At 47.0% G+C, this 21,806-nt stretch overlaps 1 protein-coding gene across 1 annotated transcript in view; it reads left to right on the forward strand.

Annotated features, from left to right (window-relative positions):
• Positions 1–8,932: 8,932 nt before the first annotated feature.
• samd11 (sterile alpha motif domain containing 11) overlaps positions 8,933–21,806 on the forward strand; it is a 121,752-nt gene continuing 108,878 nt past the window's right edge. Inside the window, exon 1 of the mRNA XM_088617196.1 lies at positions 8,933–9,012. The gene's annotated coding sequence lies outside the window, so the exon portion shown is untranslated. The remainder of the gene's footprint in view (positions 9,013–21,806) is intronic.

The following is a 21,806-nucleotide window of genomic DNA, read 5'->3' on the forward strand; positions in this document are numbered from 1 at the left end:
ATATTATATTCGAGTAAGATGTTCATTTAAAAAAAAAAAAAACTTTTGTTTACCAAATACGTGAAGGCCTTTTTTTTTTAAAAAGGCGGTAAAATCGCTTTTTCGGACGGTTGGTTAATCCGGACTGCGGCCTGCACCCCCCTGCAGGGCTGGAAACTAACAGGCGGTATTTTCCCCCCACAAAAATCGGTCTAAACTGTAGAATTAAACACGATTTTGAAAAAACTTGAGGGAAAAAGCACTTTAAAAAATAAGAAACTTGGGTTGTTTTGGAATAAAAGCACCAGTATTGGGGCCTTGCTGAAGTTTCTCGTTTTTTATAAGCGGACTGTCGGCGGTTCATCAACATGGCGGCGCTCAAGGTTCGTAGTTTCGCCTGTTTGATGGGGTCGTCAATGTGATGAAATTACACGATAAAACGGAGGTGGCGGCGTGTCGTAGCAAATTCATTGCCTTATTGCCCATTTTGAGACGTACTGCTTATAGTTTTATATTTAATGAGCCACGGTAATGGCGGTCTATACAAATTGGAGGCTACTTGATGAAATGCAAGGCGGTTGTAGGACGGAGCTGTACAATACAAGCCTAAATGGTTCATAATAATAATAATAATAATAATAATAATATTAATTTACCCATTTAAATTTTAATGAACAAAAAGAAACCGTATACTATTATTGCGAGGGAAAAAATATTTCAAATAGTTGTGCACAGCACTGCAAACTGTCCTCGGTGTGCAAGGTTTTAAAACCTTAGATCACTACACACGTCAACGGCAAAGTGCAAGAAATCTGCGGGGATTGTCTTAAATGTACCATAAAATGACAAAAGTACCATGGTTGGACTCCATCCATTTGCAGTTTTGACCTGTCTGGGCATATTTTTTTTATTTTTATTTGTTGACAGTCCACGATCTGCTGTGCTCAGTAGCTTTTTCTCGCTCTGGTACGATTTAAAAATTTGTCAGAGGTGCAATACGGGTGTGTCTACCGATACAGTCCACCAGCTTTTTATGGCTTGAAGGGGGTTTTTCCGAACAGCGGGTGAATATAGATACTGTAGATATTTGCTTTCACACATAGAGAGTCACCTGGAGCGCGAATGAGCGAACCGCACTTCCAGTCCAATTCCTTGACCTGTGTCATCGAGAAAGACAGGGAGGTGTGTTCGCTGTACGTCCCTGCGATAATGCTGTTTGAACGTTTTTTACTTCTGATGCTATTGCCTTGCAAAAGATGGACGAGTCGAACTGTAGATTCCCCCAAATTCAGGTAAACAAAGAAGGGTTACTTATAGTAAGTGTGTCTGTGTCTCTCTTGCTGAGATAGGTTCCGGCTGCACCCTGTATTGGATCATGTGGTTGAAAATGAATGAAAGGTTACGTACAGTACTGGAAAATAGGTGGACTTTGAAGGGTGGAAATGGCTCATCTTTGTTATGTTTTTATGTTCTATTGCGTCTAAAACCTTAATTGTCCAATCACCAGTGTTCAAAGGTGACCCTGATTACAATAGTGTCCTTTAATGGTGTGACTCTGAACCTAATTTTTGTCTTTGTATTATGTTCTGCTGCTATGTATAATTCTTGTGCTAGATGGGCCGGGAACGAAATGCACATTTACATAACACAGTCTTTCTTCTACAGTTGGTGTCAGCACCGGAAAAAAAAAAGAGATCTGTTCATGACAAGCACGGATAATTACGCTGGGTATGGCATTATATCTTTAAAAAATTAAAAACCAGCAGCCTGCGTTGCAATTATGCAAGGATTTAAAGTAAGCAACTTGACTTTCCTATTAAATTGGGCTGCACGTTGAGGTTCATTAATTAAGTCCAGTGTTTGGAATGAGAGAATACTTGTTTGTGTACAGTATTTATTAAAAAGGACACTTCAAATAAGAGCTGGTCTTTAATTAAAGAGTGCTGCTGTGGTCTATGGTGGTTTAGAAACCATTGGTGTTTCATACTGATAAAGGGAAGCGAGGAGTGTGTGGTCCCACTGGAGCACGAGATTCAAGAGGCAGTCTGTCATATCTCAGGCTTTTTATCTCCTTTTCAGAGCCTTTGAAGGATTCAGTGCAGCATTTCAGAACATGTCGCTTATTGAGTGTTTGGTCTTGACTCTAGGCTAATGACACCCATTGCAGAGTAGCATCTCATTATGATGTTTTGATGAGAGGCAACATCACGAGCCTCCCGTTTCAACGCTGGCTTCTTCTTTCGATTTTCTTTTCTCATTGCGGGCTTGAAATTCATGCAACGTCAAGTGAACCATCTGGAGCAATTTCAAGTGAGCCTTTTTTAAGCCCTGTTTTGTGAGGGGGAAAAAATAAGAACACCTCGATATCCCAGTCAGTCAGGGCTAGAGGACACATTGCAGGTGTTGCTTGTTTGTTTCTTCACCCCACCTGAACTGTTTCACTTTTGTTGTTACCTTAAGTTAGCTTAATTCATCTAACTGGCAGCCCACTGGAGCTCAGCAGGTGTGAGCCTGGCCAGTACCTGGATGGGAGACCTCCTGGGAAAAACTAAGGTTGCTGCTGGAAGAGGTGTTAGTGGGGCCAGCAGGGGGCGCTCACCCTGCAGTTCATGTAGGTCCTAATGCTCCAGTATAGTGATGTGGACACTATACTGTAAACAGGCACCATCCTTCGTATGAGACGTAAAACCAAGGTCCTGACTCTCTGTGGTCATTAAAAATCCCAGGGTGTTTCTCGAAAAGAGTAGGGGTGTAACCCCGGCGTCCTGGCCAAATTTCCCATTGGCTCTTACCAATCATGGGCTCCTAATAATCCCCCTCTATGAATTGGCTTCATTACTCATTCATTAGAATTCACACTCCTCCTGATACCGTTGCTGTCCAGTTTTTCCCACTACACCCGTGTGCAGTATGTCATGCTTCCAGGTCAGGGCTGGAGTCCTGAGTGCTGCCCAGGGCCGTGCTGTACTGGCGTCTGCAGTGTCCTGGGCTGGGTGCTGTGCTCCCCTGTCGGGTCTGATGGTTTTGAATGAATGGGAGGGCTCTCTAGAGGGGGGACTTGGAGCTCGAGGGTTGCGCTGGGCCAGGCCACGTGACCGGGCCCGGAGGACGCAGGCAGAAGAGCTGCGTCGCAGGAGGAGGGTGGAGCAGGACTGCGCTTGTGCAACCCCGCTGTTCGCTGCACGGCGCCCCGGTACTGCGTCCTGGCAGGCGCTGCGCCGGGGAGCTTCGGGCAGAGCCGATCTGAAAGCCCTCGCGTTTGAACACGGCATTTGCCGAACCAACCGGCCGCTGCTTCTAACGGTAGAGGGAGGGAAAGAGTTGTGTGGCTCTCTTCTGCTCCAGAGAGATGATGAGCGCTACCTGTGTCAGTATTATTTGTGTTTGGTATGTGTGCTCTTTTGTTTATTTTACAATAGACGGGGTATCTGACAGGGCATTAGAGTGATAGTCTAGAGTGATTAGAGTGCCACTCTGATACCTTGATAAAAAGTCTTATCTGTCCATAATGAATCATTGTCGTGACTCGCTAAAAACTGATATTTCCAACGGAGATAGTTTCTCGTTGAGGTTGTTGAATTTGCATGAGCAAACGTACTGTACCGTAGCTGTCCTCCCTGGTTCTGTCTGCTGGGGGTCCGTGACTTCTGCGCCAGATCCAGCAGGCCTGCGGCTGTCCTTCAGGAGGAATGAGTCTCCTGGGATCGCCCCGCAGGTACTTTTTCCCGAAAACGATCAGAGCTTCCTGCTCCATGAAAGGAGACGGAGAACGAAGGTGAAAGCTGAAAGAAAAAATAAGACCTTTCCCCCAGGTTTGTGGACACTATGAAAAAGAAAAAGTAAGAAAAATAAGAAAAATAATCTTATTTCTAAACCTTCTTTGCGTGCCAGCTTAGTGTCTATTTCGGAGCAGAAGGGGAAGAATAGTAGAGTAGTTTTCTTCCCCCTTCATGTTTTTAAGAGTACCTTTGTTGAAGCGAGTATTACCCCCCATTGCTGGTAGCTCCCAGTGACCTTTGTATGCTGTTCTGTTGCAGTGCAAATGCGTTTGCTCATGTTAAAGAGATATCAGTCAGTACCTAATATTTTATGTGAATGGCGCTTTGTAGTGCACTCCAGGGTTCGCCGTGCTCGGTGCTCTAATGGCAGTTTCTCTTGCCCTGTCAAAGTCTTTGGCTTGATTTGTGGTGTGATAGCTGCAGTTTTAATGCTCTTTGCAGCTGTTTTTTTAAAGGGAAGGGAAGAGGAGAAAAAACACATTTCAGAGTCAAACAGTATAGAAGCAGAGAAGTTAAGAGACCACACATGCACTTAGCTATCAGAGCCTAATGCTGTGAATCCTTTTAAGAGAGTTACCATGTGGTCATGAGACATATAAAGCAAGACTGCAAGGCTTAATGTAAACTGTTACTATGGGTGCCTCAGGAGTTTGGTTAATACATCAGTCAGCTAATTAAAGTAAAGATAATGTATTGGTTAGCCATTAGCTGTAACATACATACATTTGATGAGATAAATATTATTCTTAACAGAAGGCTGTTAAATATTTTCACATATAATACATTTTTAATGACAGTCTGAGTTTATTAATCCTACAAGTTTCAATGATTATATTCAGCTTAATTAGTTTAATGTACAAGGTGCTGATAGATCTGCCTGTAACTCTTGTACTGCGAGTAGACCTGCAGTGCCTTCCTCCCTGCAGCCAGTGAGATCCCCACAGAGCTGTACCAGGCAGTTGGCCGCGGTCCGGCCGGTGGGGTGTTTGCCAGAGCTGACAAAGCCGCGTGCTGAGCATGGGGTGAGCAGATCACATGACCGCTGCCTGCCCTGAGGGGGGCCTGTGACCTCCTTCCTCTCCTCCGTCTCCTCTCCCTCCCGGAGCGTGGCACCGACGCCTCGTCGCACTCCATAACAGGCTTGCTTGTTGCCTTACCCTGCAGGCAGAGCAGAGAATGTCTCTCGCCGGCATTAAGCCCAGCATTCTTGCGAAGCGGTTTGTAATACACCGAACCCCACACCTTAGACTTGGGAAAAGAATTCCTTAAGAATTTTTTTTTTTCTGTGAAAATATGTTTATATCCCTTCTTGTGTTTCCATCATTTCCAAAAACATTTCTGCATTAATGTGCATTCCAAAGCCTGCTCTAAATTTTGGCCTTAAAACACGCTTAAAAGATGTTAGTGGCATGGTGACTCCTCCTCTTCCTCTTGTGTATGTCCGCACTATTTGAACACGTGTATCTCTGGATGCATGCTTGCAGATTCACTGGCTGCATTGTGTTGAGTGTCCAGAGTGTGCTGTGGCAGGAATCTAGCATCTCTTCCCCCAGAGCGATGGAGCCTTCCCACACAGCAAAGTGCAATCGCCTCTTTTGACAGGCACAGTTTGGTGTTTCTGTGTTGGGTTTAGGCCCATGTGGCTGTTTGTAACTGTTGAGTTTTACTGTGCTCTTAAACGGAGTGGATGCGTGTTTTATTTGTTTGGAACCCAGCACCGTTTTCTGACTCAAGTGGGAAGCACGTGAATTACTCAGATAAATGAAACAACCCTGCAGATGTTTTTCCATTGACATGCATACACTCAGGTGCTTCCAGGGTGAAGTCATCTGTAAGTTCCTATTCATAGCGCAACTGATTTTGGATGTGGTTAGGGAGTGTTCAAGTTGTCTCCAACAGCCGTACCCTGTCCTGAAATCCCCGGGGTCAGAGCTGTTGCAGACCCGACAGACAGAATCATTGTAACACCGGACAGGATGAAGTCATGGGGAAAGGGGGGCCATTCTTGATCCCCACTAATGGGAGTTGGGAGAAAACTGGAGTACCTGGGGAAACTGGTGTGAACAGATGGGTGGCATGCAAACTCCATGCACAAGGTGCTACACTTTCTACTTTGCCATACATATTGATAAAAGCTTATTTTTCCATTACTATTTTTTCAAGTTCCCATTCTGACCACTAAGTACTTCAAGGTTTGGAACTTTTCATCTTAAATCGTGTATACAAATGCCTTTTTGCTGTCTCTAAAGCTTAAGGAGCGATGAAACATCAGCCATGTAAAGCGAATTAAAAAAATGCTCTCTGGTTTTAATGCTGTGGCTGCCTCCTCAGTACAGATAGTCCCGGCGTCACGACCATCTGCGGGCTGACAGAAATGGGATCGCCCGGGGAAGCAGGAGATGGCTGCTTCCTTGTTGAATAGTAATGCAAAACATTAGGAGACCAGTTTTGTATTTTAATGGGAGCCCGATTTGCAACTGTGGTGGTTATGTTGTACAGGTTGAATGTCCATCGAGCTGTTACTGCTTATTCTTTACAGTTTCAGTTTAGTTCCACGGTGGGAATCACTAATGAGGAGCTGTGCATGAGGGTGTACAAGGCTCCCCTTGACTAAAACAGCACCCTTGACTCTGTTGGATTGCATTCATCTCCAGCTAGACTTCCAGACCTCTGCCGCACTAGAGGATGCGCTGTCAGCTTTATTCCGGCTGCTCTTTAAACTCTGTTTCCAAGACTTTCTTTTTCTAACTCCATGAACTTGGAGGAGCACTTCCTCTTTCTGTTTCCAGCTAGATTTCCAGAGGCTGTTTTCACATCTGTTTTTCAGTTGTTACTTTTTCGATTGGAGAAAGGAAAAAAAGAAGTTGTTGTTTTTTTCTGGGGTTCTTTGTGCAGTGGACTTGAGAAGACTCCAGGTATCCCACAGGTGAGCAAGTATGTGTTGGTGTGGGAGCCAGAGGTTCAGTTCTGCACATGTAACAAAGGCAAGCATGAGGCCAGGGTCAAGTCTGCCCTACAGACATGTGAGTCTACTATAAAGGCCTGTGGGCTGCAGCAGGGTATTGATACCAACTACTTCTGTTAACCCTTTTTCAGGATTTCCACTACATACCTTTTCCTATAATAATTGACAAAAACGTAGAGCTGTGAATTGATACCTCCAAAGCTTTGCATACTGACTTAAATACCATGCATTGATTAATGTCAAGGGAAGTACCCTTCATCATTAGTATACTGCGGGATGAAATGCTCTCCACTTTCTGAGCCATTATTGGAGTTGCGTTTGGAGTTGGGGCTCTGTGTCTGTATGTGAGCTTGGGTCACATTGTTTCCTGTGGAAGCACACAGCATCTCAGCTGATAGATGGGATCAGTTACCTGATACCTGACGTTGCTGTGGATGCAAAGAGGGCCCGTATGGTGCAGCCAGCGAGTGCCTGTTCTTGTCCAAGCTGGGACCATCACTGGGCAGACAGTGACGAGTAGTAACTGGGAAGCTGCCTTGTGTCACTCTCCTGTGAACACAGACATGATGGGGCAGTGGAAAGCAATTTGCCCTGCCAGTACACAGTAGTGGTCTGTAAAACTGCTTTAGATTTTACAAGCTGCTGGCTAGTGTATTTGGTAAGGAGACACCAGGCGCTGGATGTGTGTATTATCTTACGCTAAATAAAATGTGCATCAAAAAGACTTCGACTTTAGGTTTTCATGCATGTAATATGTGCTTTTCCATTTCATTGGAATTGGTAATACCCATATGATTGCCTGAAGCTTGTAAAAAGAAAATTTAATTGGGCCGGACTGTAATAAAATACTTATTTCCGGTCCCTCCAATGGATAAGTCCAGAAGAGAACTTTGAAGCTTTATGTTCCTCAAGCCAGTTGTCTGACCCACCTCCTTCCTGCTTAAAAGAGTGACCTAATATTGCAGCATTGCCGTGTTCGGCTGTTGAAATTTCACTTCATTTCATAGAAACGTGCATTCACAAGGCCCAGTGTGTGTAATCCAATAGCTCAGGCTTTTTCGAGCGCTGTGGGGGAGGGATGCCGGCAGAGGAATTGTTTTACTGTGTAATAACCAGTGCATCTTTTTTTTCCATTGCCTTCACCGAGGAAAAAAAAACAACCTAAAAAATATGAAATAACAGTCGTCCAAACTATCTGTGAGCGGATAGCTGTTTAATGACGGCAGAGTTGATCTCCAAGGCAGCTTCAGGAAGCCTGGACTAATGTCTTGGAAACGGGCCTGCTCTCTGTAACGCCTCTGCCCTTTCAGACAGGAGAGTTCCCTCCAGTGGCCCACCCTGCTTTCTACCTGCTCACCACCCCGCCCTCACATTAAAGGTGCATCATCATCTTCATCGTCTTCGTTGTCGTCATTGAAGACTCTTTTAATTGTCTACACATAAAGGTTTTTTCTAAACATGAATAGCAAATGCCTTCATGTAGAGCTTTGTAACAAAGGTGAAAAAGCAGAAATCGGCTGTGGTTAGGAGAGAAAGTGGACTGTGAAGGCAGGGGCTCGGTGACAATCCATAAGACGAGAGGTGTAGTTAAGGGACAGGAGGCAGCTTCTGAGTTGATTTAAATTAGGATTGTTTGTCTTTAGGAATGTTTAACAGGCCGTGTCGTGTTCAGACGGGTGATGGGTAGTATCGAAGCAGGCGAAACGCTGACGCGTGTTTCACCGGCCGGGGGACGGGTTGTGCAGTCCGCGAGGAAGCTGGTTTCGGCGAATCACCCCTTCCAGAGCCGGCAGAGCCGCGTGTTGGTGCCACCCCAGTGGCCGCGGTGCAGGCTGCGCGGGGGGAGGTCCGTGCGGGACAGCGGGGCTCGATCGCTCTCTCGTGTGGGCGCGGTGTCCCCCCTTTCCCAGCACCTCACATCTGGGCTGCCAAGACCTCTGCCTCCCGGGGGTGGGGGCGAAGGTCAGGTTCAAATACACATAAAGAACAAAACAGAACAGGGTTTGCATCACTTTTAAATGACATTTTCAGTTATTAAAGATGAATAAATTACTTTTTTGGGGGGGAAAATACCTTTCCAGCAGCACTCCGCATCACCCTGGTGTCTTACATCATCAAAAGACTTTCTTTTACCTGCTTTTAAGACGAGTACGTCTTCAAACGGAGTAGCTCAGGCCTTTGGTTTTTTTCATGTCCTTTCCTATGTCCCCTCCAGATGTGCTGGTGGTGACTCCCCGTCGTTGCTGGATCCTGTGAGGCAGCAGAGCGTCTCGGGCCTGGAGCCAGGAGGTGAGTGCTGCTATCCTCTTGCATTTGATTTCGGCCTGAGCTCTGCTTCTTTCTCAGTCCCGGGAAGCAGTGAGTTGCCTCCTTTTCCACGGAGAAAGCACACAGACAGCTGGAATGTGATCCGGCCCAGTTGCAGGATTATAGCACGCTGGTGAAGCAGTTAGTTACGACTCGAGGTGCAAGAGTTGTAGAAGCTGTTGCCTTTCTGTCTGAATTGATAAATTGGGTGACCGGCAAAAGTTCAGTTTGGAATACTGTGAGAGGAAAGTAGGAGTTTATTTTTAAGTGCTTTTTTGCGTGTAGTAAAGAGCGCCGGAGCTGTCTGTGACACAGTCCTCCCTTTTGTTCGCAGCTGCAGATACATCTGGAACAGTTTATTTGGTGAAAATAGCACATGTTGCTCACAAGGTTTTTAATCGCTTCCTAACTGCAGCCTGGTTTACTTTATAAAAGAGCAAAAACTGAACAGTAATTCTTTAAGGACTGTTGTAAAAAAGGGAACACAACGACAGGCGTCTGCCGATTTGCAATTAAACATTTACAAGACGAAAGAAAAATCTGTAAAACTGCATAGCTTCTAACGGAGAAAAATCCCTCTTAATAAGTTGACTTTGATGGGAGTTTTTGTGAATGCAAACTGCTACTACGAAACTAAAGTAAATATGCACCATGTACCAATCATCATTGTCACAGTGCAGCTGCTGCCTGTGAAGAAAAATCAGTCACATTTGAACACAAATCCTGCTTGTCACCAACACCAAAGAGGCTGTGTAGCCTCATATATGATGAATAAATTTGAGGGCGGACCTGTGTCAGAGTGTGTTGTGTCAGTGACTGCAAAGGAGCATGTCAAGGTTAATTTCACACAGAAAAGTAGAGAAAACATTTTGTCTGGTTGATCAGTCTTTTGGTGTTATTAATATACATTATGAACAGCAGTATTAATAACGTACGTTCACGTTATCAAGGGCTTCAATAAGTGTGGATATGATGATATCCACAAAATTCTTTGGGAAGCACATATAGAATTTAGAAATTTGGTTAACTGTGTGTCATTGCTTTGGTAGTACAGGGGTCTTCTTGCTGTGTTTACGGTGTTGTAATTTGTAGTTGAGCCACTGGAGGGCAGCATGCTCAAAGAAAAAGAGCTGATGATCTGTCCACAATGACTGGCAGTGGCAAACCTTTAGTGATTATTTGTGCACAACTACATTCTGTTTCTTTCACCGGCATTTCTTCTTTCCTGTACCTTCTCTGTTCAGTGTCGAAATTCAGACTTTGTGGAGCTTCTGCTTTGGTGGATGTTGAGAATACCGCAGTGTGTTTCGAGTCCATTAAACATTGTTTTACACACCAGCTTGCGCAGGCCGGGGAAGGAGCTTCCATTTCGGTTTTATTTGTCCAGTAAACCTTTGCAGTGATGAGAAAATCCCCAGCGACAGCTTTCTTGTCCTTTGCTCTCGCCTTCTCACTTCTGTTTTACACGTGAGGAATCTCCGACATGGCACTAAAACTGACAGCATGTCCTTGTTTTTCTGTTATTACAAAAAAAAACCGCACCTTGCCCCCCTGTGAGGGTTCACTGTTGTAAACGCAGAGGAAGCCACGCACATGGAAATCCCGGTAGAAGAGCGCGGTAAAGCCCAGAGAGGTATGACAGGAGGCGGGAGGTTTGCTGGGCGAGCTCTGGCCTGTGGCTCAGAGGTGTTGGCATGTGCAGCCAGCGTGTGTCGTTCCTCTCCGGGCAGCTGGCTGTGCTGGCGGAGACACCCGCCAGGTACAGCCATGCTGGTTTGCTTGTGCGTCTCTGTGTCTTTCCGGGTCGGACCTCTTGCCTCCTTCCTTGCACGGCCACTGGTGCTTTCGTCTCTCGGCGGGGAAGGGACAGTGGGGGTGTGACTGATCCCTCGGCGCTCCGCTCCAGGGTTTTGTTTTTCCAAGCAACTAAAGGAAAGAGGCTGGAGGAGTAAAGGGTCCTCTCTGGCGTTGATTTTCGTGCACACTGAACTCAGACTTGACGCAAAGGCACGGATCACTTCTCCTGTTACGAGCGCTCCCTGCTGTGCGGAGTTCTCTGCAGTCGCAGTGAATTGGTGGCAGAAAACAGCAGGAAACTTCAGACCATGTTACTGAGCTTGGTCACTCTGCTAGCGCCTGCTTGCTTGTGGGCAGAGATTTTCTCCATCTTGGCCTGCTGAGGCGAGCCTGCTGTGCGGGTCGGAGAGCGTCCAGAAAGGCCGACGCTTAAAAAAAGAATTGCTTGTCAGTAGGTACCAAACCTGCAGGGCTGAGCAAAAAAATAGTTAGCGTCAGTCAGGGTCTCTCGGATTTCGCAACTGTGAAACTTTCGCAACTGTTGTGCCAGAAAAGTTTGAAGTCAACTCCCAGTAAAGCTGTGAAATTCTGTTGATGGTCCGCCTCCTGACCAGCATCAGTCTGCTCTGCTCGAAGAGCCCCAGCAATCTGCGTCTCCTTCGCCACCTCCTCCTGTCCTGCAGGCCTTTGCTCTGATTTCTTGGTGGTCTGTGCTCATCACGTAGCTCTCGGTGTTTTCAGTACCTAGGAAGCCGAGGAGTGAAAAATGGAGCCGTTTTTTCCTGGCGTGGTAAGAGTTTCACATACACACTTCTGTGTTGGCAGTTTGCTTTTAATGAGCGGTACCTGTGCTGTGTCTGTCTGCATTTATTTCCGAGCCTATGTAGAAGGAAGAGTTAATAGAGCACAGGGACTGCAGATGGCACTAGAGCTGCATTTATTTTTCTGTTGTCGTCGTCACGGTTAAAGCTCTGTAGTTTGTTGGGCTGTTTCTTCACTTGTTATACATTAAACAGCCTGAGCAGAACCAGATTGTTTCGTGTGCTAGAAGTAAATGGTAAACACTTCACTGGAGTATTGTCCAGCACCTCCTTTATCTTTATGTACAAATACAAAAAAAAAAATCAGTAGGGTTTGACTTTCTTTTTCATTTTTATTAAATCTGCAAGCTCTGGTCAATCTGGGTTTCAAAACTCAAGACTTAGTCAGTGACTGTACACCTGTATGGATTTTTTAGTTGAGGACAGGATAGTAAAATATCCTCTTTACCAATCCTCTGCAATAGGCATGCGTTTTTAGAGCCTCCTTTTCTGTTTATCACTGCAAACACCACTGTGTGAATGCCGTTGAAAGAACGTGTAACCCTCACCATCCACTAGAGCACCCTGATCTTCAGGTGTGGCTTCACAGAGGCCCGTGTGATTTTCTGGATTTCTGCTGTGACCAAGAACACAGTCGCCCAAATAAAATAAAAGAGAATGCATTGCTGAGATCTGCACGCAGAGTCCGGGCGCGATCGAATTCCAGGGGCTTGGTCACCCTTTGTTCGTGACATGGTGTGATGCCAGCTCCCTCTGCTTTCTTAGCAGCCAAGGGTGTCATGGTGGCACCCCCTGGTTCCTGTGCAACACGCATGCCGGCCCCGTTATCTGAACATAGATCTGTTGGGTTTTGTTTTTGATTCGCCTGAGTTTCATCACCCCACCCCCCATTCCCTGGCCGTCACCCAGCCCGTCGGCGACGAAGGAGACGAGGCTGAAGGCCGTGAGGGTGCCTCCTCCTTCTTGGCGGAGATCTGAGGGCCTGCGGCAGGCCCATTTGGGGACCCGGTCGGCGGGATGGGGTGCTCTTTAAGCACAGAGAAGTGCTCCCCTCTCCCTCTCTCCGGGGGCACTGCCCTCCTCCTCCTCCCTGCACCCCCACCCCTACGGTGCTGGTGGCGGTTGGTGGGGGGGGGGCGGACTACCCTCTCACTGCAGGCGCTCCCAGCAGCTTCCTCCCTGATTGCCTTGCTCTCCCTGGGGGGCTCCGGGCTCCGGCGGCTCCAGCGTGACTCGCAGAAGATTTGTCTAAGTGAGAAGCAATTAGCGGAGCCAGGATATTAATGTATGCGTGCTCAGCCTGACCCCTGTCGCACTCTGTGAGTAATGGTGTTCCTGCGCTGTGCAGAGCAAGGCTGGTGCACTGCCCCCTCCCCTGCTTCTAGCACCGCGCTGCATCCACAAACACGGCTCGGGCCTCTTTTAATTGGTAGTGGTGTGCTTTTTTTTTTGCAGACATGTGCCTTTCATCTTTGTAGGCCTCTCGGCCCCACTGTTTCTGTGGTTTACCTTTTCGCGTTTCCTGCTCTTTCCCAGCTCCCCTCCTGTCTTCACAGGGCTCCTACAAGGTTGGACAATCTGCCACGTATCTGTTACTATGGAAGTACGTGAACAAGGAGGGGACCGTTCTGTCCATCTAGCTATTTCTGTCAATCTGCTCTACATATTTGCTCATCTGTACAGTAACAGTTACTTCTATCTCTCCGTTTTTCTGTCTGTCACTTGTGTGCTACATATGTGCTGCTTAAAATATGTTGTTGAGTGGCTAGTCTGGATGTACCATGCTATCATTATTGTGTGTGAGGTTATTATTATTGTTATTATTAATTTGGCTGAGTCTTGTATCCAGTGTCTCTTATGTACTACTGTAGGATAGTTATCTGTTTTCTCTTACTTTTGCTGTGGCAGTCTGAATAAAGTAGCTTGCTCAAGAGTCCAGTAATAGTTTCTCCACCTGGGATTTGAACTGTTGACCCTCTGGGCAGCAGTCTAGGGTCCTAACCTCTTGCTCCACACTTGTGTCTGAGGTGGAGAATGACTGCACTGTTTGAGCCAGCCTGGAAGGGGTATGTGACTACAGCTCCTCATTCCAGGGAGGAGAGGGTGAGAGACATTGGGAAAGAGTGTTATTCATCCTGATCTGGAGGAATAACTCAAATTTTAAAGCCTTTGTTCTTTTTCTTTTTCTTTAAAATTTAATGGGGGTCTTCGCAGACTTTAGGGAGTCCTGCAGCTTTTTCGCTGCTGTTTTGAAAAGTCAGATATCTGTAGCAGTCCGCTTGTTCATTTCCAACCTCAGTGTTATACATTATTGCTGCATTAAACCTCCTTGTAGTGTCTTGAAACAGTGGTCACAGCTCAGTTTTGATGTAGTCGTGTTATGCTGTGTTTTTTATTTCATGCAGGCTGTATCTTTTCAGCATCCTCGGATGGCTTGAGTGCTGGCAGAGGCTTGTTTGTTAATGATAACCTAATTAGAGGCAGTACTCAGAGCCACATTTTGCTAATCCACTGCAGGAAGATGAGGATCGAAGTCTCTGGTGAAATGGGCTTGCTCTCTCTTTCACTTTGCTCTTTGAATCAGAGGCTGAAAATCCCTCCCCTTTAAGGATGGAATTTGTAACCCAGAGAGTTGAATATTCGAGTGTTCCCCTCGCCAGTTTCACAATTCTCCTTGGAGACTCAGATGGCATTGCGTTAAACCTGTCCACAGCAGGACGTGCCCTGTGAATATTTAGTGAGATCCTATGGGAGTATTTTGGTTCTTTGTCTTGGAGCTGCCTCTTGTCTTCTGGGCATCACATTCTTTCTGACAGTTTTTTATATACCTGGTAAAGCAGCCTAACAGCTGCACCTCCTGTGCTCCGTGGGGTGAAGGAGTGTCCACAAGGTAGCTCTACACTGACACACCTGCCCTGCAGGGCAGCTCACTCTCCTGTGAGCAGGGTGCTGGCAAGCTGTGTGCGCCACAGTGCTGTGCATTGAGAGTTACTGCCAACTGCAGAATTGGAGCGCGTCCCTTCCGGCATCACTGCAGGCTCTTAGACTATAGAAACACAAGATAGGTTATGAATCAGAAGAGGCTCACCTGGCCCTTTTGGTAGTTTTTGAATAGATCCAAGGGTCACATCCAGCTCGTTCCTGAAAGATGTTAGGGTATCAGCTTCAACCGCATAGCTGGGAAGCTTGTTCCAGGCTCACACCACCCTTTGGTAAAGAAGTGCCTCCCGTTCTCTTAGTTGGCATGTCCCGGGATTCTCTGTTGGGCTGAAAGCTGAGGGGGAACCCGGGCATTTAAAGCCATCCCAGTCTCAACCTGTTGTGCCTTAGAATTGGGGCTCTGACCTGAACCATCAGTGCCTGGACAATAGGGCTCGGCCTGTTCTCTGAGTGAGCACCTTTGCTGGTTCAGCCACTTGGCAGTCCAACCTTCAAGTTTTAAAACATTTGTTATTAAGGAAAAAGTGCTACTTAAACTAAATGCATCTAGATTAACGCTGTTTTTCTGTCTGAATTGTCAGGGCTCAACCAGTTTCCATGATCAACATGCTAGGACATGGAGGGTTAAACACTGTTGTTAACAGTGAAGAAAACAGAAGCAAATTAATGCCTGGGTGGTGAGAATGGAAAAATTCTAAAAATAAAACATTAGAAGAAGAATCTAATTAATCATTTGGCAATTAGCAGGAGGGACCTGTGCGCACAATAACAAAGGGACAATAATCTTAGCAGTTCTTCATAATTGTTTAATGAAAGAAAATTTGCCACCAATGGTACCAAGCTAAAAGATGCACTAAGTTATTAAAGAGTCTGAGCCTTTATTTCGTAGTCTATCCATCTGTCTGCTTGTCATTCTGTCTACTAATCAGTATCCTGTCTATCTGGTACATGTCTGTGTCTGTGAGTGCTGTGTAATTACTGTCATGCTGTCTGTTGCTGTAGTGATACGCGGTCCCACAGCTGGGTGGTGCTTGTGGTGCTGCTCCCTGATTGGGATCAATACGACCTCGCCGTGCTCGTTAGCCGCGTTTTTCCTCATTTAACTCCATGGTGGTCCAGATGTAGGGCAGGAGCATCCGTTTGCGCTGCAAAAAAAATGACTTCCCTCTCTTTCTCTGTGCACGCTCTTTGTTTTGCACTCAGTTCCTAAAAAAAACCCTTCTTCTGTCCTGCTTCTGCCCTCTCTGCAAGTAATTGTGTGTGAGGCATGCGGATCACTGGAGCTTCTGCTCTCCTACTACTTGTTGATTTTCAGTAATTTCATTTTAGTTGATAAGAGCTGTTGACAAAGGAAACCCCAAAGTAATTTTGGTCGGTTCCCTGTTTCTGTATCAGTGCCGTTCTGCAAAGCTGTTTTGTTTTTTCACATTACTACATGCTTGTAATTTAAGGGTAAGAGCTGTGAATATCTACTGAGTGAAACTATGCATTTTATGTCAATCTGATCTAAAATGTGGTGATTTAGAAACGGCGTATTTGCAGGGGTCTTTTATGATGTACCACTTTGTGGAGTTTGCAGCTGTTTAAAAAGCAAATGATCTAAATCAAGCCTTTTGCCTATAACATGTATTAGGTATCACATTCACCTAAAGCCACGTTTTGTTGTGTTTGTCTGTTTGTGCTGTAATGACATTTGACTGTTGCGGCGCCCACTGTCCCCCCCTGTCCAGCTGGGCTCTCCTCCTGCTGCACCGGTGCAGAAAGAGCGCCCCGAGCCTTTTCTGATCAGCTCCGGCTTGTGTCGGTCCAGGCTCCTGTTCTCTTACTAGGAGCTGTCAGAGCTGAACTGTGTGCTCCTCTGAAACTGAATACAGTTTGCCTTAAAGCTACCCCCTGCCTGCAGATTAGATTTTGTATATTTCCTTTTTTATATATCTGACTTTGTTTGCAAAGAGACATGTAGAAACTTCAGGTGGGTGTTAGGCCAAGGAAAGGACCAAAGGTGGTTGTACAGCGCCGTCATTTGCAACAGCCTGTTGACCTTAAGCCCTGTAAGGAGTGGTGCTGTGCTTTTGTTTTGTGGTTGTGCTGTCTGTCTAAAGGAGAAATATATTGTGAAAAGTCAGACACTGCACTTGGCTGTGAGCCTGATTCAAAGACGTCTGTGTGAGTGCTCAGAGGCACTCACTTTGGAACAAGCCACCCAGCCGAGTTTGCAGGAGCCTGTATCCTGACTTCTTTCAGGATACGGCTGGATGAGATCTTGGGATGGATCAGCTGCTAACTGCCATAAGGTCTAGAGGGGCTGAAAGGCCTGCTCTCGTTTGTAAAATTACCTGTGACAGAGTGCAGTGCAAAGGGGTGAAGAGTGTTCTGGAGTTAGCGTGCTGTTCTCCGCAGCCTGCCCTGACAAGATTGCCGGGCCCAGAGTTTTTCCCAGAGTGGGAAGAGTGTGGGACGGCTGTGGGCGCCGTGCTTTTCAGTGGGAACAGTGCTGGTCCTCGCACCGCAGACTCCAGCCCGGGGATATTGTGTGGGATACGTTCTCCAGCAGGCAGACAGTATAGCAGCGCACAGGACCACAGCACCGGTGAGAAAATCACACCGGCAGCTTTGTACTCTAAATTGGAAGTGCATCCAGATACCTTAAATTAAGCCTGCAGTGAGCCGTTGTGCAAGTGAACAGGGAGTGTGTGTGTGTGGGGGGGGGGGGGTTAGAATGGTTTACGCTTTGCTTGCTTGAGGTAACGAGATCTGGACTTTCGTGCCGATACTTGCAGTGGCTGCCTTACCCTCCACAATAAAGTGCAGGCACAGAAAAACACCTACTTACTGCACAAGGCTTGCTTTCCCTTCGTACCATTCCCGACCAGCCCCTAGGGCCCGGAGTCTTCCTCTAGGCCCCTGCCCACCCGTAGTCTTGCTTGGATTGAAAGCCGTCCTGAGATGACGGCCTTGAGCTTTAAGGTACATTAGCCCGCTGTCTTTTCTCCCGCTGTGCTGTGGGCTCTTTTAAGTTGATCGATCTGTCTTTCAGGGTCTGACCTCAGATCAGGACCAAGTCTTTGTTGTGCCCGGTTCTCTTTCTCTTTGAGGGCGCTCATTTAGTATTGTGTTGCGAATCTGGTTTGAAGGAAACCAGGCTCTGCTCCGTGCCAGTAGGTCTTCAGGCAAGACAGGTAGGAGCAAGTCTGTTGTCTTGTTTTTTTTTCTGTTTGCTTGGCTCAGTGTGTGTGCGCACTGTAATCTGTTGGAAAGCACGGCGATCTTGGTAATTCTTCTGCTGTACGTAGCGAAGTTCCAGTGGGAAGCTTTTTGTCCATGCCCTTAGCTGGCAAGACGCTGCTAGGTGCTGTTCAGCGATCACATCCCTGAAATGTATGTCCCTGTTTGTTTTTGAATGGATTGGCCCCAGGTGAGCTTGGTTAATTGGTTTGTATGCAGCTCTGCAGGCACTGCTGGTCAGTGTCGATTCTCAGGGTCGCTTTCAGTCTCCCTTCCAGCACTGCTGAAAAAAGTGTGAAAACCAGAATAACAGAAGGACAAAGACGCCTTAACTTCATGAACAGCCTCCTCCTTCCCTGTTTCACTGACATCACTCAGATCCCCCACCTGTCTTTATTCCGAATGCATTCACAGTACAGCCCCGGGAATAAAACTATTGTCGGTATGCATGTGTGCAGATACGTTTACATGCCAAGAGAGGAAGTGACAGTACAAGAAATTAGAAAAAAAAAGATGATGCCGCTTGAATTCTACATATTTAAAGACATTGCAGTTTTTGGGACTCGCTCAAGACCGAAGGAAAGAAATAAGGACGAAAGAGCTGACAGACTGGGCAGCAGCCCTGTGTAGCTGGGGGCTTTGGAAGGATCCCTTTCCTCCTCTTTTTTTCTCAGATTGTTTCACCATGACGATGGCTCGGCTGTGATTTGTTTGGGTTGTCTTAAGGGTGTAAGAACACGTGGGTAAAACAGCCCGAACAAATCACAGCCGAGCAGTCGTCTGGCTGAGAAGAAAAACAGACGTCTGCGCGTGTACCTACGTCAGGACAGAGTTCAGCAGCCCCAGTCCTGGAGTGAATCCGGAGTTCATTCTCCACCTGAGCTCCGAGTGACTTCCCTCGGGCTGACTTGCTGCTTTAATGAGTCAAGATTAACGTGATTTCTAGCCAGTGAGGTAAAGCAGCAGTAGAGCTCAATGGATACAGCCACTCAATGCCCAGACGTAGGAGACAACGGCAGGAATCACGAAGTGTTCTGGAGAAGGTCCTTCCCAGGGAAGAATGCGCGACTGTAGGAAGTGAAAAGGCACCACCAGGGTTAGGGGATGACGAAAAACAGACCTATAAAAGTCCTGAATAGGATCTGAGTAGGTTGCAGTGTCGCATTCATAGAATGAAAGGGTTACAGACTTAGCCAAAGTAAAACAAAAACTGCAGTGACTTAACCAGTGAGAAGGCAAACATTAAGCCTTTAGTTACTGGTCCTTCTTTTCCAGTGTGGGCAATCTTCCCACTCCACAGTTAATTAATTGAATGGGCAGTTTGCCTACAGCTTGCCCACGGTGGAAAAATGAGGCCTGTTGCTTAGATTGAAACAGAAATTCAAAAGGCCGTGTGGTGCAGGAAGGGATCTGTGGAGCTGCCAGAACGATGAGGTTGAAAAATAAAATTTAAAAAATCCCAATTTATTTCGGGTGTGTTTTCCGCATGGCGCTCTCATTTCCCATCGAGCGTCGCTTGTGCCGTTCCGTGCTTGGGTTCGAGCCGAGTCCCCCCCCCCCCCCGGCTGTGCTGTTTGGTCGCGGAGAGACGCCAGCAGCGCTCCTGCCGGACAGCTGCTGTCTCAGTGGGTGCTTGTCCGGCCTGGCGAGGCGCCTGCGATTAAACCTGAGAAGACCGGTGCCCTCCGCACAGAGCAGGAAAGGGTTAACCCCCGAGCAGCGGAGCGGCGCTATTAGATATTGACAGGTTAGGACCTCAGGGCGCCTGGAGGATGTGAACAGTGCTGGAGGGGGGTTAGCTGTGGCACTTCCTCCCAGCGTGTGTGTGTGTGTGTGTGAGAGAGAGAGAGAGAGGGACGAGCGGAGAGGGAGGCAGAGGAGCGGACAGGAGCCCGGAGCAGCACCACTGCGTTTCTGTCCTATTAAACACCACGCCTCGCAGTGAGGCAAGTCGCTCCATCATCCCGGCGGTGTCGTGCTCGGCTCTGACACCCGTGGCACCGAGCGGTTTGGGAGATATTTTTCATTCCCAGATCGAACTCTGCTGTAAATAAAAATGTGTTTCCTTCCTCTGTGCTTCTGTGTGGCTGCTCAGCCCCCCCCCCCAGTCGCACTGGGGGATGGGGTTGGGCAGCGGGGGGGGGGTTGGTGATTCATGGCTGTGTGGCTCCGTGTATGTTGATGTTTAGATAGCTGTGCCCTTTTCGTGACATCCGTTCAGATCAATACCCCCTCCTTAAATTTTAATTTGTTGTCATTTGTCTGCTTTCTGCCTCATTGGAGGCCAAAACCAGATCATTTGAAGGCCTAAAACCCAATTCTGCTCTCCTTCTTCTTCCAGTAACACGTCGTGATACATGAATTACTTTGAAACGAAGGTGGAGAAAATGACACATGAAAGAGCAGATCAATTCTGGGGAAACCCAGTGAAATCTGTATCATTACATTTCATATTATTACCTCATCCTCGTGCGACATCACACTTCATGGGGAATCATTTGAATTCTTACGACAGTGACTCTGGGCAGTATCTCTCACTTCAGCACGTATCTATGCAAAGGGCATCACTAACACCGTTTATGTGTTTAGAAACTTGTTTCTTAAAAGAGAAGTGCTTTGATTTTACAATGTACATAATAAGAAGGGTCGAATTGTTCCTTCCCAGCTTTGTCTTTGACTCCCTTCCCTGTGCTCCATTCAGACTCTTTAAAACATTTGTATTGCAACAACCTGCACAGCAGGAGGGGAGAGATGAAATTAGGTGGTAATGTTCAGGTTTAAGAAAATCCAAGTATGAACACCTGTGTTCATAAACCCAAATAACTGGTCTTAGTTTTAAAAAGATCCTCATGTGACATTCAGATTGACTTTTCTAAGTCATTCATTAAAAAAAAAATCGTATTATGTCAGGAAATGATATGGGGACATATCTACAGGCGTCTGTGCACACCGCTTCACCAAACAACACAGAGGAATTTCCACTTACAGCCTCCAGCAGGGCATTTACATGACTGTGTGAATTATGGTTAAAGTAAGGCCAGGATTTCCCAGACCTGATGCTTGTTGGAACCATAAATCCTTTTTTTTCACTCTGTTTTCACTCTTAAATACCCGATTATCCCATAATTAAAGTTAGAACTTCTAACAGCTGATGACATCGGTTAAATGGTAACCTGAGACTGTCTAGGAGCATGGAAGAGGATCAAAAAGGTCTGATTATTACAGGTAGGTGAGCCAGAACGGCCCAGAGTTTATCCTGGTTTGTGGGCAGAGAGGTAGCATGTGAGTTCCCCACGGATGGGAGGCCAGTAGTTCACAGTGATTGCTCCCACCAGAAACTGGTCTCCATTCACACAGCTCGGTGAACTGGACCCTGGGGTAAAGTCACTCGCTCGAGGTTCAAGAGCGGGGACTCGAACCCATGACTTCCCCATCCTGAGTTCAGGTGTGCTCACGCTGCCCCCAGCCTCATTAATGTAAGGACGGGTCAACAGGCCAATTATGGAGTTAATGAAGGAAACAGGGACCTGAGGGCAGAAGACAGTGGGGTCACGGGTAAGGATTTAGGTCTGGATCAAGGTTTGAGAGGTACCGAGGTCGGGTGGCGACAGGCCAGACTGCCTGGCAGACGTTCCAGAATTAAGCTGTTCACAGACCAGACCTCGTATCGGTTTGTGACACTTACTCAGGTCCCGACCTCGGCTGTGAAATTTCACAACCTGCTTTTTTTTGCCGGAGAATGCAGTGGTCACGGAAAGACCGGAGCCGTGGACGCAGAGGCGTGCGTCATGTGCTCTGAAGGGGTACGTCAAAGAAACGGGCAGCAGCGCTTGAAAGTGGGGAGCGGACGTTTGGTAATGGCAGCTGCCGGACTCTCTCGGCACACGGCGCCGGCGAGGGGCTGCCGTCTTGCCAAGCTTGTCCCTCTGCAGAGTTGTTCAGATCAGGCCTTTTGATTCTCGGTGTGCTGAGAAGGAGGCGGCCGTGTAGGCA

The sequence above is a fragment of the Lepisosteus platostomus genome, chromosome 23 (assembly GCF_059453375.1).
Source record: "Lepisosteus platostomus isolate fLepPlt1 chromosome 23, fLepPlt1.hap1, whole genome shotgun sequence".
Taxonomy (NCBI): domain Eukaryota; kingdom Metazoa; phylum Chordata; class Actinopteri; order Semionotiformes; family Lepisosteidae; genus Lepisosteus; species Lepisosteus platostomus.